The sequence below is a fragment of the Canis lupus genome, chromosome 34 (genome assembly GCF_003254725.2).
Source record: "Canis lupus dingo isolate Sandy chromosome 34, ASM325472v2, whole genome shotgun sequence".
Lineage (NCBI taxonomy): Eukaryota > Metazoa > Chordata > Mammalia > Carnivora > Canidae > Canis > Canis lupus.
This window is the reverse complement of record NC_064276.1, coordinates 12,128,769-12,150,775: the sequence shown is the minus strand read 5'-3', so window position 1 is coordinate 12,150,775 and position 22,007 is coordinate 12,128,769. Positions and strand designations below refer to the sequence as shown.

General features: G+C 52.4%; 2 long non-coding RNA genes across 2 annotated transcripts; both read left to right on the top strand.

Annotated features, from left to right (window-relative positions):
• The first annotated feature begins 1,504 nt into the window (after window positions 1–1,504).
• Window positions 1,505–3,223, top strand: LOC112662823 (uncharacterized). The gene is made up of 3 exons (XR_003138866.3): window positions 1,505–1,635; window positions 1,730–2,273; window positions 2,442–3,223. It is a non-coding gene; the product is annotated as an uncharacterized LOC112662823 (long non-coding RNA).
• An 11,655-nt stretch (window positions 3,224–14,878) lies between these two features.
• LOC118353306 (uncharacterized) lies at window positions 14,879–21,384 on the top strand. Its single transcript, XR_004812048.2, has 2 exons — window positions 14,879–15,312; window positions 15,609–21,384. It is a non-coding gene; the product is annotated as an uncharacterized LOC118353306 (long non-coding RNA).
• The last annotated feature ends 623 nt before the right edge of the window (window positions 21,385–22,007 follow it).

Here is a 22,007-nt window from a genome sequence, read left to right as displayed (position 1 = left end):
AGTGTCGGGGAGTTGGGCCCAGGGCGGCACCTTGGAGCTCAGCGAATGGGAGGCATGGAGAAGATTGTGGCTTTAGCTATACGGTGTCTCCAGAGAGGCTGGGCCTACCTAGAGCTGGGCCTCGTCCACCACAAGGAGCAGGGTTTTGTGGCCTTGGACTGAGGCTCCCCACGTCACAAAGCTTGGGCTTGTGGAAGCTTTGCCTCTGGCAGCAGACTCTTCCCAGGCAGGGAAATCTTGCACGGACAGGGCAGGAGGCAGCTCTGTGCGGCCCCAAGCCCCCTCAGGACAGAGTGCCCACCTTCTTGCTTGCTGGTAGTGGCCCCATTTCCTGAGCATTGTTAGCCACTTGTTGGCTCGCCAGGTTTGCTGGTGTTGTTTCTGGAAAAGGACATACAGGGGCAGCAGATGAGCCTCTAGCCCTGGGAGGTGGGCGCACTTTGCCTCGTCCAGTCACCCTGAGGGGACTCAGAGAAGTGAGCCAGGAAGGCACAGAGCCCTTCCCGCTGACCACAGCTCGGGGTCTGGGGTGCGTTCCTGGCAGCCCGGGCAGCGCTGGGAAAGGGAGTTTGGGGAGACACCCTGGGGATGTTCTGGGGGCGGGGTCTGTGGACAGCTGGCCTCACGCCCACTGTTGAATCCTGCCCAGTGCCCAGGAAGGACTCTCACCTTGGCCTCGAGGGGCTGGGGCTGGGGCCGGGCAGGTCCTTCTTCCAGGAAGGCGGAGGCACAGCCCTGAGCTCCAGGCTTGGCCCCAGAGTCCCCCACATATGAGCCCACAGCACTTGGAGGGGAGGGTCCCCTAGGGAAGGCAGAGGCTGCCTGCTGCCTGTGGTCGGGCTGCGACAGGGTTCTGGGGGGTCCAAGAAGGGTTGTTGCTGGTGGTAGGCTAGGCCCCCTCGGAGCCCCCAGGAGGTGCCCTGCCACTGTATGGACCAGCCTGAGTGGTCTAGGTGCCCCCGTGACTGTTTGGCAGGGGCCCCCTGCCTTCCCAGGGACTGACTACCGGCTTCCAGCCCGCCTCCCCCTGCACCCTGGGTGTCCTCCTTGCTGTCCCCTGAATCCACCCCTCTTGCTGTCACCTCCACTACTCTCCCCATTGTACCTCTTGTCTTGTCAGAGCCGCTGAGCACGACCCATGCCTGACCCATCAAGCAGCCACTGGGCAGAAAGCAGGGCTGAGAGGGACAGAGGCAGCCCCGTTGGACCCAAATGGAGTCTTCAGCCTCCAGGAGGTTCCTGTGGTGCCGTCGACGCAGCAGCCTCCTCCCCTCCGACCAAGGCCACTGAGCTGTTCTCCCTCCCTTGTTTTTGACCCAGGGTTGCTTCCTCCTCCTCTTCTTCCCTCTTCCTGCCCATGTTGGTCAACGCCTTCCTCTGCTGCCCAACCTCCCTCCCTGACCTTGCTTTGTCCCCAGCATCTAGCTGCAGCCCCGCAGAAACCTTCAGGACTGTGGAAGCCCTGGCCTGGGGGTGTGAGTGAGGAACACCCCTCCGATTCGCCCCAGACCAGACCATCCTCCTATAGAAAGCAGGCTATCATCCCAGAGCCCCTCACCTCTGGAGTCCTTGCTGAAGGAGAGGACACCCCCCAACCCAAAGCAGGAGGCACACACCTGGACCTCCCCACAGCAGGTATGGAGGCCACTTCTCTGAGTGCCCAGGGGCCGGCCCCCAGGCCCAGCTCCCTTCCAACCCACATCCCGTGTTTGCCTCCTGGGTCACTCAGCTCCAGCCCAGTGAAGTCATGGTCTTCAGAGGGCTCCAGGGGATGAGGTCCTGACGAGGGGAGATGGACCAGCCTCCAGAGAGGCATTCCTACAAATGCAAACCCCCACCTGAGATGGATGAAAGGGTGCAGAAGGCTCTGATTGTCCGTGATATTCCATGGTGACAGGTCAGCATCATCCCAGGGATCCATGGGGACCCTACTCGGAATGCCTGAAACAGAGCAGAACCCATGGTGGGGACCTATCTGTGCCAGGGACATGGGGAAAAGAGGGAACAGAGTATCTCCTCTCCCCAGAATCCTGAGGGAGATCAGGACCCTCTCAGATTCGTCGGGCATGAGAAGAAGGGCCTGTTTGCCCAACGGGAGCAGCCTGACAGCCTTATCTGCTTCACCAGAGATGATCCTCACCTGGGCCTGAACTGATCTGGTGACCAGTCCCCACATGAGCATCACCTGGACCTGGTGACCGTGGTCCCCACCTGGGCTCATTGCTACCGATCACTACGAGCCAAGATGGACCCTCACTTCTACTGATGCCCTGGTCAGTCCCCAGGGCCTTACTTGTTCCTAATGACTATAGTCCTTGTCTGGGCTGACCAGGCTCATCCTTGGCTCTGATTCCCTCCTGGGCCTCACCTGGTTCTGATGCCCCGGGCCATCAGGCTCTGCTCCTCTGATTTTCATCTCTGCCTGGGCCCTCGCTTCTCAGCTTTGATTCAGATCCCTGATTGGGTCTCACCTCCATTGGATGGCTATACATCAGGACATCTGGAGCACCTGAGGACTATGATCCCCACCTGGCCTTACCTGCTCCTACTGGCAACATCACCCCTTGGTTCTCATTGGCTGGACTCTGCTATGATCCTCAACCGGTACATAATTGGTGTTACTGCTTATGATACCATTTGGGCCATACCGGCTGCCACATACCTAAGTATACAACCACCTGGGCCTCATGGGGACCTGGTGACTGTGATCCCCACCTGGGTTCATCGGCTACTGGTGTCTAAGATCCAGGATGGACCCTCACTTGCTCCTGATGCCTGGGTCCATCCCCAGCATCTCATTTGTTCTTGGTGACTGTGGTCCTTCTCTGGACTGACCTGTCATGCTTGCCTCTGATCCATTCCTGGGATTCACCTGCCCTTGCAGGAAGGGTCCCCACCTCTAGTGGGTTCTCTAGCATCTATGGTACTTGTCTGGGCCTCAGCTGATGGTATTCGGCTATGATATCCGCCCTTTCCAAGGCTAGCAGGGTCTCTAGGTCCTCTTGCCTGGTGCTACAAACCAAACACATTCAAGGATGACACCGCATGAAAACCTTCAGAGGGGATCCCTGGGTGGCGCAGCGGTTTGGCGCCTGCCTTTGGCCCAGGGCGCGATCCTGGAGACCTGGGATCGAATCCCACATCAGGCTCCCGGTGCATGGAGCCTGCTTCTCCCTCTGCCTATGTCTCTGCCTCTCTCTCTCTCTCTGTGACTATCATAAATAAATAAAACTTAAAAAAAAATTAAAAAAAAAAAAAGAAAAAGAAAACCTTCAGAGAACACAAGCGTCTGTGTGCTCCCTGTTGGCAGGTCCCCATCTGTCTGACTGGAGTGTGGAGACAACACCATAGCTCCCAGGGGGACATGCTGGGCTAGAGGATCACTCATGGGCACTGACTGTCTGTAGCTCGCCCACCTACCATCCACCTTCCCAGCCACTGTCCCAGGACACGCCATCATGCTCAGAGGACAGAGCTCTCCCACCCCCTTACCAGGAGCACAAAGGAGCCCAGGAGGCTAGGGGAACTGCTGACCTGATACTTGGGGTGACGTGTCCCAACTCAGGGCTGGTGCCGAGATGGCTATGGATGGGCCTTCAGGTGAGTGTTCCTGCGGGCTTGGGGTAGACGAGGTTTTTGTTAGATTCGACAAGCACAACGACCAAAGGGAAAAAGCAATCAACTGTACTTCATCAAAATTAACAACTTATGCCAGCAAAAGTATGAACAAACTACACACCCTGTATACAGTGTTTTGTGAATAGCCTGAGGAGAATCGGGGTGGGGGGGATGAGGGCCTCCATGTTCTAGTTTGTGAAGAGCAAGCCTGCTCATGGACCAGAAGGACCCAGAGAGCCCAGATCGTCCACCCCGGACCACAGGGTGGGGGGATTGGTCATCACATGTCGGGGTCCATGTACCTAGGACTGGCTGGAAATGTCATGGCTTGGGTCTCCCCTGCACAGTAGAGGGCTTACAAGGTAGTAGTGGTCCCGAATGAACTGCCCTAGCCCTGACCGCAGCCTCCTTCCCTGGCCTGGGGTAGGAGGGAGGCAGCTCTGATCCCGTGGAGCTGTGGAAGGGCTGCAGGAGATGCCTCCTAGGCATCACACAGGGTTCGGTGCATTCTCACCCCAACCCAGGATGCCAGCACCCCTACTGGGACCCACAGGCGCCACAGTGACCCGAGGTGTGCAGGGAGCAGCTGCCACTCAGCTGTGACCTGTCGCTGTGTCAGCACCGACACTATACACTGGTGTTCTGGGGAGAGTGGAATAGTTTGGGCGCTGTGAGCAAATCCGGAGCACAAGTGCCTCCAACTGCCTGGGGTCACAGAGTAGTGCCAGGCAGCGGTGGAACCCTGGGGCTCCACAGTTCCGCCCACAATGGGCTCCCGTGTCATCACTGTAGGTCGGGGGTCCAGTCAGCACTTAGCCTGGCACCCTGAAGGCCAAGGGTGCGCGGGGAGGTCCTGTCTCATGCCGGATGGGAAAGGGTTGCAGGCACCCTCCCACATCCTTAGTTCCTCCCTTCAGTCCCTCCAGGCCTCACCACCCTTCTAGGTAGACTGGGTGTCCCAGCTGTCCTTCCATCCCCAAGGGTTCACAGCATGGATTTTGCACTTAAGAACATTTGAGGGGTTCCTGGGTGGGTCAGTCAGCTAAACATCTACTCTTGATTTTGGCTCAGTTCAGGATCTCGAGGTTGTGGTGTGGAGCCTCAGGTGGGGCTCGGCCCCAGCGGTGGGGGGAGTCTGCTTCAGAGTCTCCCTTACCCTCTGCCCCTCTCACTGCATGCTCTCTCAAATCTTTTAAAAATCAACATTGAAGACATTTGAGAAATCTTTATCATCTCTGCAGAGGTGACTTCACATGTGTAATGGCTGTGTAAACGCTTTTATTTTAATTTTCATTTCTCTGGAATAATTTCCCAGGAGTGCTACTGCTGAATTATGTGTTAATTGTATGCAAAATATTTTTTGGACAAAACTGCTAGACTCTTTCCCAGGAGTGATTGTAAGATTTTAGAAAAACTGTGTGGAAACTGTTTTTTCCAGGCAGTTGTCTAGATACTAGAAGTGTGCCTGCCAGAACTTCAGGTGAGATTTATATAGCCTCGGAAAACATTGTTAAACTATCTTCCAAAACAACCATATTTATATCCGCAGCATGAAGGAGCGTTCCGTCATATGCCAACCTCCAGCAACTAGTATCCTCGTTTTTGGGAGTTTAGCATTTCTAGGGGCACCTGGGTGGCTCAGCTGCTGTGATGCTTGTGTGGTTCAGTTGCTGCAGTGCCTGCCTTTGGCTCAGGTCATGATCCCTGGGTCCTGGGATGGAGCCACCATAGGGCTCCCTGCTCTGGGGGAGCCTGCTTCTCTCTCCCTCTGCCTACCTCTACCCCTACTTGCTTGCTCACTCTCTGTCAAATAAGTAAAATTGAAAAAATAAGTAAATCGGAGGAAAACATTATATGATCTCATTCATTAGGGGAATATAAAAAATAGTGAAAGGGAATAAAGGGGAAAGGAGAAAAAAGGAGTGGGAAATATCAGAAAGGGAGACAGAACATGAAAGACTCCTAACTTTGGGAAACGAACTAGGGGTGGTGGAAGGGGAGGTGGTGGGGGCTGGGGGTGACTGGCTGATGGGCACTGAGGTGGGCACTTGACGGGATGAGCACTGGGTGTTATTCTGTATGTTGGCAAATTGAACACCAGTAAAAAATAAATTTATAATAAAAAAGAAAAGATATAAAAGAATAAAAATAAAAAATATATATATAGCATTTCTAAAAGGTGTGTAGCACCATCTCACTGTTGTTCACATTGTTCACATTGGGAACTTCCTAATGCTAGAGGATGTAGAGCATAGCAGGCTTGCTTATTATCTGCCTATCATCTTTGTTCAGGTGTCTACTCAGATATTCACCCATTGTTAATTAAATTATCTGTGTTCTTACTGTTATGAAGTTTGTTTTGTGTAGATTGAATAAAAAGTAAAGAATTTTAATATGAGATGTGTGTTTTGAACAAATATTTTCAAATATTTGAACAAATATTCAGTTTGTGAGAGGTCCCTAGTTTCCCTGGGCAATGCCTTTCACAGAGTAGCAGTTTTAAATTTGTAAAGTTCACATTATGTTTTTTTCTTTTCTGGATCATGTTTGGTGTTGTGTGTTAAAACGCACCACCAAACTCAAGGTCACGTAGATTTTCTTTTATGCTATCTTTTTGATGTTTGATAGCTGTGGTTTTAAGTTTACATACAATGTTGAGTGACTTTGGGTGGAAGTTGTAAAAGTTTTGCCCACATTTCATTTCATATCCTATGGGTTCCAATTCCTTGTTCCTTAAGTATTTCGGGAGCAGCCCAGATATTGTAGCGCATGTCAGTGAGCCATTGCAAAGCTTCTAGGACTCAGCTGGAGCCAGGAAGGAGGCAGCTGGGGCCCTGGCAGTGAGGACCCTGCCTCCTGCAGGGCTCCTGTGGTGCCTGAACACCCTGCAGGGGGTGCCCGAGCGCAGGCACTGCCCCAGGGGGCTGGCAGGTGCAGGGGCCCTTGTCCACCTGCAGGAACAGGAGCCCCCGCGCTGGGGAGGCTTGGGGAGCACATGGGACCACGGCCACTCTGACAGCAGCCCTGGCCTCCTCAGGATCTGTAGTACTGAGTTTGGGGCTGATGTAGGGCCCGACATGCCTACAGAAATTAGTGTTTAAAAACCCATTGTGGAGGCTTCTGGAGGCATTTTCGGGTCCACGCAGACATCAGCAGGGACTCTTCAAAACCACAAGGTAAGGGATAAGTTAGAGTTAATGTTAGAGTTAGGGGGTAGGGGTTAGGATAATGGTAGGGTTAAGGTGAGGGTTAGGGTTAGTGTTTAGGGTTAGCGTTAGGTTTAGGGTTGGGGTTGTTTTAGGAGTTAGGTGTTAGTTTAGAGCTAGTGTTACATTTGGGATAGGGGTTAAGGTTAGAGGTTTGGGTTGGGGGAGGGTATGAGTTTAGGAGTGGGGGTTAAGGTTTAATGGTTAGGATTATGGTGAGGGGCATTTGGGCAGGGTTAAGGTTAGGGGTTTGTGTTAGGGGCTTAGGCTAGTGTTTGGGTTAGGTTTCGGATTTCGGGTAGGGTTACAACACAGGTAGGGCTAGGGTTAAGGGTTAGGGTTACGTTTCAGTGTTTAGGGTTAGGGGATAAGGGTTAGGATTAGGGTTGGGGTTAGGGTTATGGTGGAGTCATGATTAGGTGTATGGATTAGGGGCTAGTGATTGGTGTTTTGTTTTCAGTTAGTGATAAGTCCAGTGTTAGGCTAGGTGAAAATTAGAATTAAGGTTAGGGTAGGATTCGTGTCTGTACACAGGTAGAGATTGGATCTGGGCATGGGGCATGTGTCTGGCACTGGAACTCCTAGTATCTTCAGTGGGTTAAAGTTTTTCTTTAGGGTTTGTCCTTGGCTCCATCCATTCAGAGGCCTCCCCAGATGACCTGGCCGGCATCTCCTGAGCTGAGATAAGGAGGGGATATATGGCTCTAAATATGCTCTATTGGATTTTCCTGTTTGTTAACACAGCATAATATTAATTTGAGGTGTACAAGAGAGTGATTCAACCCTTGGATACAATGCCTGGTACTCATCCCAGGTGCCCTCCATCATCCCCATCCCCCATTTCCCCATCCCCCGCTAACCTTCCTCTGGTATTTATTAGTTTCTCCTCTATGGTTAAGAATGTGTTTCTTGGTTTGCTTCTCTCATCCCTCCCCTTTGCCAGTTTGTTTGGTTTCTTAAAATCCACATATGAATGCAGTCGTATGGTATTTGTCTTTCTCTGACTTATTTGTTACCATAATTTTAGTCGCTTTTTCCACATCATTGTAAATGGCTTCATTTCATCCTTTCTGATGACTGAGTGATACCGCAGTGTGTATATTGACCACATCTTTTTTGCCCATTCACCTGTCGATGGACACCTGGGCTGTGTTCATAATTTGGCTAGCTCTTGTTGATAATGCTGCTGTAAACATTGGGCTGCATGTCCCCATTCGAATCTGTACTTTTGTATCCTATGGTTAAATACCTAGTTGTGCAATGTCTGAATCGTAGGGTAGTTCTATTTTTAACTTCTAGAGGAATCCCCATAGTGTTTTCCACAGTATGCAACAGGCTGCACCTGTTTGAATTCCTACCAGCAAGTAAGAGGGTTCTCCTTTCTCCCCATCCTCACCAACACCTGTTCTTTCTTGTGCTGTTAATTTTACCCATTATAACAAGAGTCAGGTGATATCTCATTGTGGTTTTGATTTGCATTTCCCTGATGATGGGTGATGTTGAGTGTCTTTTCCTGTGTCTGGTGGCTATCTGGATGTCTTTTAGAGAACATGTCGTTTCGTGTCTTCTGCCCATTTTTAATTCGGTCACTTGCGTTTAGGATGCTGAGATTTATATTTGCTTTATATGTTTTGGATACTAAGTCTTTACTGGATATGTCGTTTGCAAATATCTTTTCTCATTTTGTATGTTGCCTTGTAGCTTTGGTTGTTTCCTTCATTGTACAGAACCGTTTCGACTTGATGAAGACCCAATAGTTTATTTTTGCTTTTGTTTCCCTTGCCTCAGAGGCATATCTAGAAAGATCCAATGGCCAATGTTAAATACATTACTGCCTATCATTTCTTCCTTTTATGGTTTCAAATCTCACACTTAGGTCTTTAATCCATTTTGAATTTATTTTTGGCATACGGTGTATGAAAGTGATCCAATTTCAGTCTTCTGCATGTGGCTGTCTAGGTTTCCCAACACTGCTTGTTGAAAAGACTGTCTTTCTGCCAATGCATATTCTTTCCTGCTTTGTTGAAGATTAATTGAGCATAGAGTTATAGGTTTGTATCGTGTTTCGGTTTTCCATTCTGTTCTATTGATCTGCGTGTCATCTTCTTGTGCCTGCACCATACTTTTTTGATCACTAGAGCTCTGTAATATAACTTGAAGTCTAAAAAAATTTTTTTGAAGTCTAAAATTGTGATGGCCCAGCTTTGGTTTTCTTTTCCAACACCGCTTTGGCTTTTTTCAACCTTTTGTGGTTCTATACAAATTTTAGGATTACTTGTTCCAGCTCTGTGAAAAAAAAAATGCTATTGCTATGTTGATAGGGATTGCATTAAAAGATTTTATTTATTTATTCATGAGAAACACAGAGAGGGAGGCAGAGGTACATGCAGAAGCAGGCTCCTGTGGGAGAACTGATGTGGGACTTGATCCAGGATCCCGGGATCATGACCTGAGCCAAAGGCAGATGCTCACCCACTAAGCCACCCAGGTGCCTTGCTGATCCAATGTCTTTGCTAGTTATGGGTCTGTTCACATTTCTTTTTTTTTTTTTTTTTAAAGATTTTATTTATTTATTCATGATAGCCACACAGAGAGAGACAGAGAGGCAGAGACACAGGCAGAGGGAGAAGCAGACTCCATGCAGGGAGCCCGACGTGGGATTCGATCCCGGGTCTCCAGGATCGCGCCCCGGGCCAAAGGCAGGCGCCAAACCGCTGTGCCACCCAGGGATCCCTCTGTTCACATTTCTATTTCTTCCTATTTAAGTTTTGGTAGTTTGTACATTTCTATGGATTTGTCCATGGCTTTCAGGTCTCCCAGTGTGTTGCCTTATAGTTTTTCATAGTATTCTCTTTTAATTGTTTTCCTTTGTGGTGTAGCTATCCCCTCTCGCATTTGGGATTTTATTTATTTAGGTCCTTTATCTTTTTGTTGATAAGTCTGGCTCAGGCTTGATCCATTTTATTACTTAGTTTGAAGTACCAGCTCTTCGTTTCGTTATTCCATTCTAGTGTTTTGTTGTTTCTAATTGTGTATTTGTGCTCTTAACTTTATTATTTCCCTTCTCCTGCAGGCTTTATGCTTTGTTAGCTTGTCCTTTTCTAGCTCCTATAGATATAGGATGAGGTTGTGTATTTGAGACTTTTCTTGTGTCTTTAGGTAGGCCTTTATTGCTATGTAATTCCTTCTTAAGACTGCCTTTGATGCATCCCAGAGGTTTGGACAAATATGTTTTCATTTTCATTTGTTTCCAAATATTTTTAAAATTTTCTCCTTTAATTTCCTGGTAGCCTCATTCATTCTCTATTAGAGTATTGGTTAATCTCCACATATTTGTGGTCTTTCCAAAAATTTTTTTCTTAAATATTTATTTTTTAATAATAAATTTATTTTTATTGCTGTTCAATTTGCCAACATGCAGAATAACACCAATGCTCAACCAGTCAAGTTCCACCCTCAGTGCCCGCCACCCAATCACCCCACCCCCTGCCTTCCTCCCCTTCCACCACCCCTAGAGTTTGTTTCCCAGAGTTCGGAGTCTTCCATGTTCTGTCTCCCTTTCTGATATTTCCTACCCATTTCTTCTCCCTTCCCCTCTATTCCTTTTCACTATTATTTACATTCTCCAAATGAGTGAGAACATATAATGTTTGCCCTTCTCTGATTGATTTATTTCACTCAGCATAATACTTCCAGTTACATCCACATCGAAACAAATGCTGGGTATTTGTCATTTCTAACGGCTGAGTAATATTCCATTGTATACATAAACCACATCTTCTTTATCCATTCATCTTTCCATGGACACCGAGGCTCCGTTAACAGCTTGGCTATTATGGACATTGCTACTAGAAACATCGGGGTGCAGGTGTCCCAGCGTTTCATTGCATCTGTATCTTTGGGGTAAATCCCCAACAGTGCAATTGCTGGGTCGTGGGGCAGGTCTATTTTTAACTCTTTGAGGAACCTCCACACAGTTTTCCAGAGTGGCTGTACCAGTTCACATTCCCACCAACAGTGTAAGAGGGTTCCCTTTTCTCTGCATCCTCTCCAACATTTGTGGTTTCCTGCCTTGTTAATGTTCTACATTCTCACTGATGTGAAGTGGTATCTCATTGTGGTTTTAATTTGTATTTCCCTGATGGCAAGTGATGCAGAGCATTTTCTCACGTGCTTGTTGTCCACGTCTATGTCTTCCTCTGTGAGATTTTTGTTCATGTCTTTTGCCCATTTCATGATTGTATTGTTTGTTTCTTTGCTGTTGAGTTGAATAAGTTCTTTAAAGATCTTGGAAACTAGCCCTTTATCTGATACGTCATTTGCAAATATCTTCTCCCATTCTGTAGGTTGTCTTTTAGTTTGTTGACTGTGTCCTTTGCTGTGCAAAAGCTTCTTATCTTGATGAAGTCCCAATAGTTCATTTTTGCTTTTGTTTCTCTTGCCTTCGTGGATGTATCTTGCAAGAAGTTACTGTGGCCAAGTTCAAAAAGGGTGTTGCCTGGGTTCTCCTCTAGGAATTTGATGGAATCTTGTCTCACATTTAGATCTTTCATCTATTTTGAGTTTATCTTTGTGTATGGTGTAAGAGAATGGTCCAGTTTCATTCTTCTGCATGTGGATGTCCAATTTTCCCAGCACCATTTATTGAAGAGACTGTCTTTTTTCCAGTGGATGTCTTTCCTTGTCAAATATTAGTTGACCATAAAGTTGAGGGTCCACTCCTGGATTCTCTATTCTATTCCATTGATCTATGGATCTGTTTTTGTGCCAGTATGGTCTCATTCATTTGGGGGATATAAAAAATAGAGAAAGGGAATAAAGGGGAAAGGAAAAAAAAAAAGAGTGGGAAATACCAGAAAGGGAGACAGAACATGAGAGACTCCTAACTATGGGAAGCGAACAAGGAGTGGTAGAAAGGGAGGTGGGCGGGGGCTGGGGGTGACTGGGTGACGGGCACTGAGGGGGGGACTTGATGGGATGAGCACTGGGTGTTATTGTATATGTTGGCAAATTGAACACCAATAAAAAATCAATAAATTTAAATGCTATTCAATGGCACACATCATACTAGGATTGACGTGTAGCAGGAGGTTCCGGGATTTGGAGGTAGCTAAAGCTCCCCGTCATGGACTCAAATTCCAGATGATGCAGAGATAGGCAAGCAAGCAAAGAGATGTAAAACATGGCACTGGGGTGCCTGGCTGCCTTGGTCAGTGGATTTGATCTCAGCATTATGTGTTTAAACTTCATGTTGGGTATAGATACTACATAAAAATAAAATATTTAAAAATAATAAATAGATGAAGATATAAAACATGATATAGAAGGTAAGTGCTTGCGTCGGGAAAATACTCGAACCAGACTATGGCTAACCTAAAACCTATTCTTATGCACTCCCGCTTTCACTACTTTGCCCAGATGACGTTCCCCACAAGTGACAGTCCCACCCGAGTGGGAGTGGGCTTCTTTCATTGTAAGACCTGTGTTTCCTCTCCTTCTGCAAGGAGAGAAGAGCTGTGAAGGCACGAGTTAGGTGGATCAGCACAAACCTGGGCAATAATCATTTCTGAACCTGGTAGGGAAAGATGTGCCTCCTTGTGGGACCCAATGTCCTAAAAAAGCCTGTATGGTCATTGACTTGGATGAAGGGTGGAGGCTGAAATAGAATTATGAAGAACCAAATAGTGGGAAAACCAAAAATAGAAAGAGAGGAGGACAGATTTCACCATGTATCGTCTTCGAAGGGATCTGGTGTCCTTTGCTAAGAGGGAGTCCACCCTCTGTAAGATGTTTCCTACCGCTCCTTGCTCACTGTCAGAACCCAGCAGACATATCTCCATGCCTCCTACACCTCTGTGCAGTCGTGATTTGTAGGATCTTCAATCTATTCTCCCGAGTGACCTGAGCATCGAGTATGTAACCATTCTGCTGCCCTTTGACAACATCGAGGGGGATTCCGATTTTTGTTCATTTTGGAGTGTGTATCTCTCACTGTGCAGCTATGTGACTTTGAGCTGTGCCATCCTAACACCTAACTGGCTTGAATCCACAATCTTTATTACTGTAGGTGCTGGCATTAGGTGGATAGTTGGTATCTCCTGGTCAATCCTGGTCTTGTTCATGCAGTGAATTTTTGTTGGAGGGTCAGCTCAGTTTGAGGTCCAACTGGGCCACATTCACGTGTCTGACAGTGGGTCCCAGCTGAGTGCCGGCTGCCTCTCCTTCCTCTATGCCTCTCAAGCTGGGAGCACGTAGGGGCGGCCCTATCGGGGAGCTCCTGAGGAGGAAGCTGCCCAATGGAGGGAGCCCTGGGGATGCCTGTTTGTGGTAGTCAGCGTGGGGAGGGGCCTGGGGTCCCCAGCACCAAGGGACCGGGAGTATAGGCCACGGGGAGACCTATGGGTGGGCATGGCCATCTCTGGGGCTTTGGAATCAGGATGGGGTCTCCCAGGAGCAGGAGATGCTGCACTTGGATTTGGTCGGCTGTGGGTTGGGGGGGGTGGCCTGGGGGCAAGAAGGCAACCAAAGTCAGGGCTGAGGGAGCAGCGGGAGTGCAAGACTAGTCTGCAAATGGTGGTGCAGGTGGCCGTTGCTCCAGGAAACCAAGGGCCACCTGGGGAAGCGGTGCCCATGCCAGTGGGAGGCAGGCTGAGTGGGGGTCCCCTCCTGCCCCATGGCTGGAGTGGCCCTGCAAGGAAGCTCTTCTGAGCTGTAGTCCGGACCAGTGGCCCATCCAGCCCCTAACTTGCATGGCGTGCCTCCCGTAGGTCATCAGCTGGGCCAGCGCCCGGAAGACATCCTCCTCAGTCAGGAATATCAGCAGGATGGCCACGATCTGGTTCGTGCCCTGGCAGTAGCCCACTTCCTGCAAGAGCCATTGCCTGATGGAGGGTGTCTACTCCTGAGGCCCCTCAGAGCCCTCCCCTCTTGGGCGTCAGGCTCCCACGGCTCCCTCACTGCCCAGGCTCCCATAGGATGCTCCCAGACGGCAAGGACAGCAGTGTGCAAGGCCACACAGATGAGCTATAGATAAATTCGACCCCAGGTCTGGGGTTTGCTGTGACACACTTGCTGCTGGGGACCTGTGTGGTCAGTGCAGGACCCTGGCTGGACAGGGGACGGAATTTGGGGGCTCATCATACTAGATTTATTTACAAGCAGTGCAAATTGTCTAAAATTCAATGCACAACATTGAGAAATACATAAAAACACTGAGGGCGGGTGTCCCTTTCACCTGTCCGACCCTCATTGGGTCCGTGTGTCCTGGTCCAGCTGTGGCGGTGCTGCCCGGCCCCCAGGTCTCCTTCCTGCCCCCACACAGCCCCTGCCCCTGTGCCCTGCTCTTAACGGGGCATCTCCAAACCCACTTGGGGTTCAGCTCACACAGTGACACCTGGAGGCCCCGTCCTGGTGGCCTCCCCATCCCAGAGACCCAGGGGGGACCATGTGGGTCATCCCGAGCACTTTACCACATGGCAGTGTTTTGTTTGCCAGCGCAGATCCACCTGGCCACAGGCACCCCGTGTTCCTTACCCAGAAGCCCTTGGGCCTCCCCTGGGGCCCCCAGAAGCCCGCTTGCCCAGCAGTCTCACCCGACCCCAAAGTGGTCCCAGAACATGACCAAAATGTGGTTGGGGAAGCTTCTGCTGATATCTAGATCTATCTGTTTGATGTACCAGGAGGAGACCTGGGCCTCCTCCTTCATTCCTGTGGCGAGAACCGTGGAGGAGGAGCCAGCATTAGCGACACAGAACACTAACTGTCACCAACTGTCATCCTAAGCAGGAGCACTGCTGGTCACCATGTGAGTGTGTCCTGCAGAAACCTCCTTCCTTCCCCGGTGAGGCCAGGGACAGCACAGGTGCCCACCGTGCCTGTGGGGCCTACATGAGGGCTTGTGCTCAGCTGTTGTGGATGCAGAGGGGACTGAGGGTCAGCCCTATGCTGGGAGGGACATAGCGGGTATCCCTGGGGGGGAGGGGACACTGGGGTGAACCCCGTGGGGACAGAGGACATGGGGGTTCAGCCCTGGTGGTGAGAGGACTTTGGGGGTCAGCTGGGGCTGGGGTCCCTCAGTTCCCTGTGCTCCAGACACCCAGGCTGAGCCCCAATATCCCTCATCCCCTACTCACTAAGGCGTGGAGGATCCTTCCACACGCTGGTGCAGGAGATGCGGTAGCACAAGGTGTGCAAGCTGAGCCCGCCCGGTGAGGGGGCCTGGGAGCATGAGCTGCAAGTGCCTGCTGTCCTGACGTCACTACCAGGGCCACGTTGCCCGCCCCGATGGCTCTCTATGTCCCAGGATCAGAGGTTCAGGGCAAAGAAGGTTGGAAGCGCCCCAGAGGCCAGCCAGTCCAGGCTCCCTGGACAGAGGCAGCGCAGATCTCCCAGGGCACTTTGCACAGACCGTCGTGAACTGAGGCCCCCGGCCCCGGCTGTCACTGTCTCCCAGCCCTGTCCTGACCTGTGGGGCACAGGCTGAGTCGCAGTAAGTCTGTGAATGTCCTGCCCCTGACATCTGGCTGACCTTGGAAGACAGGAGGGCAGGTCAGCTTTGTGTTCCTGCTGGCCCCTGTGCAAGAGCTATTAGGGGCCTGGGCAGGGCCCCCTCCTCCCTTCTGGGGTTCTGTCCCCTCCTTTTGTACAGAGCTCTGGCAGATGCAGAAACGAGGTGGCCGTGCATTTTAACATAACCACACTTTATTGAACTTTCAACAGCAAACAGGGGCTCAGGGCTGAGGGTGCGCGCCTTCCCCTCTGGAGGGGGACATTCCTTTCTTTTAGGAGAAAGCCAAAGTCACATGGGGGTGTTGGTGCCAGAGTCCCCCAGCTTGAAAGCTGTGCTGACCCCGAATGGGGGCACGTGTCCTGAGGTTGGGGCCTGAGAGGCAGTTCTGAGGACAGCAGACCAGACCTGGACCTGCAACTTCAGGGTTCCTGCGCTGGGTCCCAGCAGGTCATCTGGACCCCAGTTTCTGGCTCACGTGCCAGGGGACTGACTGCTGGAGACCCAGCATGTGGGTGAGTCTGCCTCCTACTGTGGATGAGGGTATGGCCCAGCAGCCTGCCCCTCCTGCCCCTGCCCTGGGTGCCCTGTTATTCCCAGAGCTGTCCTAGGTCAGCGACCTGGATTTGTGGCACACGCCCGGGTCCCAGGAGGCCACATCCTGCTCTGAGAGGGTCACTGAGACTTGGGGCAGAATCCAGAACTGGTGAGGGCCACAGGGGGCTCAATCTCATCAGTCTTCATTCTGTCCCTTTTGGGGCTCATGTCGACCCTCTCTCCCAGAGCCTAGGGAGAGGCCAGCTCAGGTCCGTCTGGGTTGGGGACTCTTCCTGTTGAGGGGGCACCCTCCAGGAAGGACAATGAGATGAGGCTGGGCATGGTGGCCATGGCCTCAGGGCCCCCACCCTCACCATTTCGCTCTTCTTCAGAGGCCCAGGAGCATGGAGGCAGAGATCAGATGGCCCCAGGACTCTGTGGGGCCTTGGGGTTGTGGGTTCAGCGCTGCCCTGGCACGGGCTGGCCCTGCCTATCACTGCCCAGCGAGGGACTTGAACTGCTGTGGCCACAGGACAGGAAGGTATCTGGATCCCTATAGTGTCATCTTAGTGGGCTGGGTGGACCCCGTGAGGGGCGTCCAAGGGGGATTCTATTGTCTGGTTTGCTGTGTGGCCTGTGGTGTGGCCCAGGCAGGTGCCAAAGCGAACGGGACCCAGTGTTCTGGCTTCAGGTCCTTGTTTGGGTGCCACCTGCCTGCATTGTACTGGTTCTCTGGGAGCATGAGGAGGGGTATTATCTCTACGGGGCCTCCGGGCCAGCGAGGTGTCCTGGGCTGGGGGCAGCTGAGACAGAAGCAGAGCCCCCAGTGTTCCCAGACACAGGTGTACAGCCGTGGGCTCTGGGGAGCTTCCCTCCTGCAGCAGCTCCTTGGCCTTGAGGATGACCCTGCCAGGAGGGGGTCCAGGCTGCTCACGTTGTGTGGCTGCGCCTGGGGAGGCCTGCTCGTCCACTCTGGGCAGCGTCTAGGTAATAGAAGGGAGGAGAGGCTCAATTGCCGGGACACTCACTCCAGGCCCAGGGGCCTCCTGGGGTAACTCTCCAGGTCCTGTTGGAAAGAGGCAGGCTGGTTTTGCATCTCCAGCAGGCTGTATGTCCCCAGCTGGAGGGCCCCAGGGGTCCTCTTGGCTCCCGGGTGGTCCCCCTGGCCTGACGCTGTCCACAGCCCTCCACACTGCTGGTACCCAGCCCCTGCAGTGAGTGCCTGCACACTCAGTCCCGGCCTGGTTTCCCTGAGGCTGGAGCAGAAGAGGAGAGGGCCAGAGATGAGGAGGAAAACCCGGGGGCCCTATCCACGTAAACAGCCCCAGCAAGTGGAATCGGGAGGGGATGGAGCCCTAGGTACACCTGGGCGGGGGCAGTTCACACTTCATCTTTCGGAGCTGGGTCGTGGAGGCCCAAAGTTGTCTGAGCACCACCTCATCCTCCAGGGCCCAGGGCTGGACCATCACGTCCTGCAGAAACTCCTGAGGACCTTCCAGGGGCAGCTTCAGGAGGCTCTCTGGGCAGTGGGTGTGAGTGAGACCCAGAGGCTCCCTGCTCTGTGGCCTCCAGGTGCCTCCCAAGGGCAGCAGCTGAGGATCCAGCTGTGCAGGATCACCGTGGGCAGTGCTATGACCGAGGGAGGGCCCTGCCTGCTGCTCACTCAGGGAGTCCTGATCAACTCGCCTGCTCAGCCGTCCCCCCGTCCCCAGGCCTGGGTGCTGCTCAGAGTAGGGGGTCAACACCCCTGTCCCCTCACCCCCAGCCTCGGGCACACCTGGGCACCCAGGGGCCCACTTACTCCTGTGTACTTTGAGGATCATGTAAGCCATGGCTGTGAGCACACGCTCCACGTCCAGGATTTACACGTCCCAGTGCTTTTGGGTAGGGATAAGGGGTTTTATGGGAGCAAGGGTAGGGAGGAGCGGCCTGAGCAGAGCCCCTTGGGGTCTCCCATCTTCCCATAACCTCCGCCGCTCCCACCCCCCGGGCTACATCCGGGGAGGCACCACAGCCCCTCCTGGGCATGTACTCCTCCCAGGAAGTACAGGGCTCCAGGCCACTCTGGGTTCTGATCCTGGCCAGCACTACCCACAGACCTGGGGGCACAGACTCTGCCCCCATTTCTACCAACATGCCACAAGGACCCCAGGCTGGCTACAGAATGGCCCGAGGGCTCATCCACACCCCAGGCTGACCAGGCCTCCCTGGGGTAGCTGAGGCAGAGACAGCCTGTTCCCTCGAAACTCCTCCAGGGACACTCTGGGCTTCTCTAGGTGGGTCTGGGCTGTGAGCCTCAGCCTTCTGGCCCAAGGTCTGGCCTGGCTTGTCTGTAGGGTGGGGTTGAACTCCGCCCTCCCTGGGGTCAGGGGACAGGATGAGGCAGCAGGGTTCCTCGGGTTCCCTTACCTAATTGACAAAACACTGAAGGAACCACTTGGGATGTAAATGCCAGTGCACGTCAGTTCCTCGCCCTGGCAGAAGGAGAGGAGATGCTCAGGCCCCACACTGCAGCCCCGTGGAGCCAGGTGGACCTACTTCCAGTGGCCCCTCAGAGCCTCGAGGGTGCCCCAAGCTTCCCAGAGGGAGGAACTTGACACCAAACTGGGGCAGCTCAGAAGGGCCGTGCTGGCACCCCCTGCCCTGGGGCCAAGGGGATGGAGCCTCTGGGGAGCATCTACTCGCCATGTGCTTCTTCAGCTTGGGGTGAGCTCTGTCTAGAACGTGCTCGCCTAGGACCTCAGCAATTTGGTGAACCCTGGAATCAAGAAGCCTGAGAAGGCCCCAGATCCCCAAAGATCAGGGTCTCCTCCTGCAACAGGCCAGGCAGGGGGGCCATCCTGGCAGGGGCCTCTTCCCCCACGCCTTGACCACCGACCCCGATGCAGGTGTCAGACACCTTGTTCTCCACAAAGCAGGCATGGAGACCCCTCCTCTGGGTGCCCAGGGGCCGTCCCCCAGGCCCAGATCCCTTCCTACCCACTTCCAGGGTTTTCCTCTTGGGTCTCTCAGCTCTAGCCTAGGGCAGACATGGCCCTCAGAGGGCCCAAGGGGAAGAGGTCCTGATCTGGGGGGATGTGCCAGCCTCAAGAGAGGCACCTCCTGAGATGGATGAAGGGGTGTCCAGGGAACTCAATGCAGAAAACTCTGATTGTCCGTGACCTTCCACAGTGACGGGTCAGCGTCATCCCAAGGGTCCTATGGAGACCATACCCGGCGTGCCTGAAACAGAGGGGACCGATCAGTGCCAGGGACATGGGGAAAGGAGGGAGCAGAATGGCTCCTCTCCCCTGAATCCTGAGGGAGATCAGGCCCCTCTGAGATTGTCCGGGAATGAGGGGAAGGGCCTTTCTGCCCAATGGGAGCAGCCTGACAGCCTTATCTGCTTCTACCAGAGATGATTCCCACCTGGGCCTGACCTGACCTGGTGACTCTGGTCCCCACCTGAGCCTCACCTGGACCTGGTGACTGTGGTCCCCATCTGGGCTCATTGGCAACTGATGACTATGAGCCAAGATTGACTCTCACTTCTACTGATACCCGGGGTCCGTCCCCAGGATCTCATTTGATCTTGGTTTCTGTGGTCCTTGTCTGGGCTGAACTAACTCATGCTTGGCTCATGCTTGGCTCTGATCCCCTCCTGGGCCTCACCTGTTCTTGCAGATGTGGTCCCCACATCTAGTGGGTGCTCTAGTGTCTATGGTATTTGTCTGGGCTTCAGCTGATGGTATTCGGCTATGATGTCAGCCCTTTCCAAGGCCAGCAGGGTCTCTAGGTCCTCTTGCCTGGGGCTGCAAACCACACACATCCGAGGATGACACCACATGAAAACCTTCAGAGGACACATGCGTCTGTGTGCTCCCTGTGGGCAGGTCCCCATCTGTCTGACTGGAGGGTGGAGACAACACAGTAGCTCTGAGGGGGACGTGCTGGACTGGAGGATCACTCAGGGGCACTCACTGTCTGTAGCTGGCCCACCTGCAGTCCACCTTCCCAGCCACTGTCCCAGGACATGCCGTCATGCTGAGAGGACAGAGCTCTCCCACCCCCCTTATCAGTAGCACAAGGGGGCCCATGAGGCTGCGGGGAGCTGCTGACCTGATGCTTGGTGTGACGTTTCCCAGCCCAGGGCTGGCCCCGAGATGGTGGTGGATGTGCCTGCCAGAGAGTATTCCTGTGGGCTTGGGGCAGACCGAAGGTTTCTCTTGGATTCCATAAGAAGAATGACCAAAGGGAAAAAGTAATGAACTGGACTTCATCAAAAGTAAAAACTTATGCAATGATTTGTGAATAGCCTGAGGAGGGTTATGCGGGAGCACGAGGGACTCCATGTTCCAGTTTGTGAAGATCAAGCCTGCTCATGAGCCAGAAGGACCGAGAGAGCCCTGACCATCCACCCCGGACCACAGAGTGGGGGGATTGGTCATCACATGTTGGGGTCATGCACCTAAGACGGACTGGAAAGGTCATGGCTTGACCTGTTGCCTCCTGCACAGAACAGGGCTTGAGGGGAGCGGGGGTCCCGCATGAGCCGCCCGAGCCCTGAACACAGGCTCCTTCCCTGGCCTGGGGCAGCAGGGAGGCAGCCCTCACCCTGTGGAGCTGTGGAAGGGCTCCAGGAGCTGCCTCATGGGCATCACATGGGGTTTGGTGTGTTCTCACCCCAGCCCAGGAGGCCAACACCTGCAGCAAGACCCACAGGACCTACAGTGGCCCAAGGGGGGCCGGGAGCAGCTCCCAGTCACCTGTGAACTGTCACCTTGTGAGTGCCTACACTTTATACACTGAGTTACTGGTGAGAGTGGGCTGGTCGGGCACTGAGCCAGATCCGGAGCACGGGTGCCTCCAAGAGCCTGCGGACACAGAGTAGTGCCAGGCATTGGAACCCTGGGGCACCACAGTTCCGCCCACAATGGAGCCCCGTGTCATCACTGTGGGTCTGGGGTCCAGTCAGCACTTAGCCCTGTACTCTGAAGGTGAGGGGAGGCCCTGTCTCCACGCCAGGTGGGAAGGGGATGCAAGCACCCTCCCACATCCTTAGTTCCCACCTTCAGGCCCTCCAGGCCTCCCACCCCTCTAGGTAGACTGGGTGTCCCAGCTGTCCTCCCACCCCCAAGGGTTCACAGCGTGGATTTTGCACTTAAGAACATTTGAGGGGCTCCTGGGTGGTTCAGTCAGTTAAACATCGACTCTTGATTTTGGCTCAGGGCAGGATCTCGAGGTTGTAGGGTGGAGCCTCACGTGGGTTTGGGTTCTGGCCGGTGGGGAGTGTGTTGAGAGTCTCCCTTTACCTCTGCCCCTCCCACTGCACACTCTCTCAAATCTTTTAAAAATCAACATTGAAGACATTTGAGAAATCTTTATCATCTCTGCAGTGGTGCCTTCATATGTGTAATGGCTATGTAAATGCTTTTTAAAAAAATTTTCACTTCTCTGGAATAAATTCCCAGGAGTGCTCTGCTGAATTATGTGGTAATTGTATGCAAAATCTTTTTTTGATAAAACTGCTAAACTCTTTCCCAGGAGTGATTGTTAGATTTTACAAAAACTGTGTGGAACCTGTTTTCAAAGCAGTTGTCTAGATACTGAAGTGTGACTGTTGGACCCTCAGGTGAGATTAATTGAGCCTTGGAAAAAACTGCTAAAGTCTCTTCCAAAGCAACCGTATTTATATCCGCAGCATGAAGGAGCGTTCCTGTCATATATCACCCTCCAGCAACTAGTATCCTCCTTTTTGGGACTTTAGCCTTTGTAGGGGCGCCTGGGTGGCTCAGTTGCTGGGGTGCCTGTGTGGCTCGGTTGGTTAAGCGTCTGCTTTGGCTCAGGTCATTATCCCTGGGTCCTGGGATCGAGCCTTGCATCAGGATCCCTGCTCTGGGGGGAGCCTGCTTCTCTCTCCTTCTGCTTACCTCTACCCCTACTTCCTTGCTCACTCTCTGTCAAATGAGTAAAATTTTTTAAAAAAGTAAAATTTCTAAAAGGTGTGTAGCACCATCTCACTGTTATTCACATTGGCAACTTCCTAATGCTAGAGGATGTAGAACATACTTTTGTAGGCTTGCTTATTTTCTGTGTGTCCTCTTTGTCCAGGTGTCTGCTCACATAGTCACCCATTGTTAATTAAGTTATCTGTTTTTTAT